Source organism: Vigna radiata, chromosome 1 (genome assembly GCF_000741045.1).
Source record: "Vigna radiata var. radiata cultivar VC1973A chromosome 1, Vradiata_ver6, whole genome shotgun sequence".
NCBI classification, from domain to species: domain Eukaryota; kingdom Viridiplantae; phylum Streptophyta; class Magnoliopsida; order Fabales; family Fabaceae; genus Vigna; species Vigna radiata.
In genome coordinates this window covers 32,447,363-32,450,570 of record NC_028351.1, presented here as the reverse complement: position 1 = coordinate 32,450,570, position 3,208 = coordinate 32,447,363, and positions in this window count along the sequence as shown.

Here is a 3,208-nt window from a genome sequence, read left to right as displayed (position 1 = left end):
AGCTACACTATTGACGTGGCCACCCTCTTGAAGTCCCAGGATGTGCTTCCAACACTGCTGTTGAGTTTCTCTGATCACCTCAACTAACCGTTCGGTTAATACTAGCTTGTTGTTCGGTGAAACACTACTCTGGAGGTTGGTTCATTGGTGCTTAGTGCAGTCTTCATCAGACCGTTCGGTAGTGTAGTGCTCGGTCATTGACAGGCCTTCAATGTAGGCTTCAACAGACCGCTCGGTCTAGTACACTTTGTCAGACTGTTCTATCAAGATTCACATGCAGCTACCAAGACCGTTCGGTATTAGTCATCAATTGTTCGTTCGGTTCAGTAATGCGTTACGGGCTCAAGAACTGGTGATCGGTGCAGACTTCATCAAGACCGTTCGGCACATAACTAATCAGACCGTTCGGTCAAGCCTTCTGCAAACCGTTCGATCAGGACCGACCATCTTCAATGGACTCTTTCTCAACCTTTCAACAGTGATTGTCCTGCACAAAATGATTGAAATAATTAATCCCAAATAATTCAAATTAATCCAAATAAGATTTAGTCTTGAAATTCAGCCCAAATAGTGAAAATGAGATAAAAATGGAGAATTAAACACATTTCACTAACACAATATGGTGCGAAAAGCTAAGTAAATAGTATAAAATATTGATTCATCAAAATAGACCACACTTAGTCTTTTGCACTCCTGGGCAAAATCAAGACGTCGAACAAGGAACAATTCATAGGACATCAGGGAGGTGACACAAACTCAGCACACAGAAGAACAAAGACTAACAAGGAAACAAACAAATATTATTACAGTCCTCAAGAAATTTGGACAAAGAAATTAAGTAGACAATATCCAACACAGTTTCAAAGAAAGAAGATACTCATGAAGTCATCCAAGAAATTCAAGACATAGTAAAATGATCAATCAACTCAAGAGTTGAATCAAAAGTAACAAAACCTTAAAGATGCATTATCAGTGTTTCTCTCAAGTGTCTAAGGTAAACAATGTCAACTCAATGCACTCAAGAAAACAAACACAAACAGACTTGGCAGGCCTCTAATATCAACACTCAAAACATATGCATGTTCAAATCAAAAGGTCTTTTCATGGTTGTAACGGGGCCAAGGACAAGGGAGGATAAATGTGGATAAGAAGCTATAAACCAAAAGAAATAGAGGAGCAATGGGAAACAAGCGAAAATACAATCAAATCACACCCAAAACCCTCTTATTCAATCCTCTTCTTGACTCCATTATGCACAATTTTTTTTTCATTTTTTTTGTTGTTTTTTTTTTTCTCATCCTGTCTCTTTTCTTTTCTCTCTTTTTAGGACACAACTCTAAGAGACAAGATACACAACATATTTAGAACAAACAAAAGCAAGAAGAGGAACCAACTAGCCAATTTGTCAAAATCCCCAAGGAGACCATACTTGTTCCCAAAACACTTCCAAAGCTTCAAAATTCCCTAAGGTTAAGGTAATCATGGTTTTTCAGTTAGGACTAGTGTATGAGCTTGAAAACAAAGAAATGGGGAAAATATAGGCTCAAAAGGGTTTATCAAGGGATTAAAACAAGGTAGGCTCATCTGGCTAGAGAGGCTCAACAACAAAACTGCCTTTATCACTTCCAAACATGCATATCAATCAAGAATCATCAACAAGAGTCAAGCCAAGGCATATGTGCAAGTAATCAAGAGACATATCACACACAAGAAAGAATATCAAGTGGCTCAAATTCTCACATAGGGCATTTCTGTCACAATCAAATCAACCTCTCAAACATCATAATCATCTTTCCAAGCAAAGAAAAGCAAGAATTTAAACAAATCAGAGTATCAATGAAGTGAAAGACATGTCTACAACCTAAACCAAGTTCAGAAATCAAGAGAAACATGCAAAACACTACACAAGACAAAACGAAAACTACCTAGAAAACAAAAAATTTAACGTAGAAAACATAAATTAATCAAAGAAAAATGAGAATCTCCCTCAATAGACCACACTTAAACTTCATAGTGTCCTCAATGTGTCACAAGCATCAGATTAGAAATCAAAACAGTCAACATATCATGGACAAGTGTAATAAAAGCGGGAAAGGAGGAGAAGGGAAAAGGAAAACTCCCCTGGTCATAGTGGCAGGTGCCAATTTTGGACTATCAGGGAGATATCTTCCACCACAGGATCCAGCATGGAAGTTTTGAAGAGGAATTGCTTCAACCTCCAGATTTGATCGAGAAGGGAGATATCCTCCACAACTGGATCTAAGAAGAAGTGATTGTTGATGAGCAGGTTCAGTTGGTGCCTATTAATCTTCAAACTGTCGGCACCTTTGTCTTCCACCATGGGTGTGTGTTGGTCAAATTCATATGTACCTCCTGCAACATGGTTAGTGCAATATGGTTCCACAGAAATAACATGCAGGGGTTTAACACCCAATCCCAGTGTAACAGGCTGAACCTCAGATAAACCCTCATAACATGAATCAATTTCAAATGTAGAAACAATATCAACAACAGTCTCAGATTCATGTTCAGTGCATGGAGAACAAACATTCATATGTGATAGCAAAAAGTGGTTCTCATCATGCAAAGAGAGAGAATTAGAAGCATGCTCATCAACAATACAATCATCAACATACCTATCAATAGCATAATCATCAACAACAAAATCAATCTTAGGTATGCTTACTTCCACCTCCCTGGAGATTTGTAGAGTGGTGGAAGGTGAAGCTGGTCTACCTATCTCAAAAGTGTTGCTTATATCTACCTATGCCTCAACATTTTCATCAGACTCACAGTTAGTATCTGTTGACTCACTGACAAGTGTACCAGATCGTTCAACTAATATAATCGGTAATGCTCGATATCGTTCTTCCCAAGAGACTCGAAAGGCCTTATCGTTCGTGTGAATTGAGATCATAAGACTTGTAGAGAAAAATTAATTGTTGTGAATGCAAAAACACAAAATAAACATGCAATGCGTTTGATTCAGTTGACAAGAAAAAGGCTATGGATGAATGGAGTTGTTGGGGGTTGACAATTTCATCTTATCCGCTCCCTCTTATCTACACCTCTTGTTTAATGTGCTTGATTATCTAATTGTTATGCAAACTTTCTTGGCCTACCCTTAACCCGATCCCTCAGCGAAAAGAGCATATTACTAATTACCGGCTTGCTATCCCTAGCCTCCCCTAGCAACTAGCAACACATT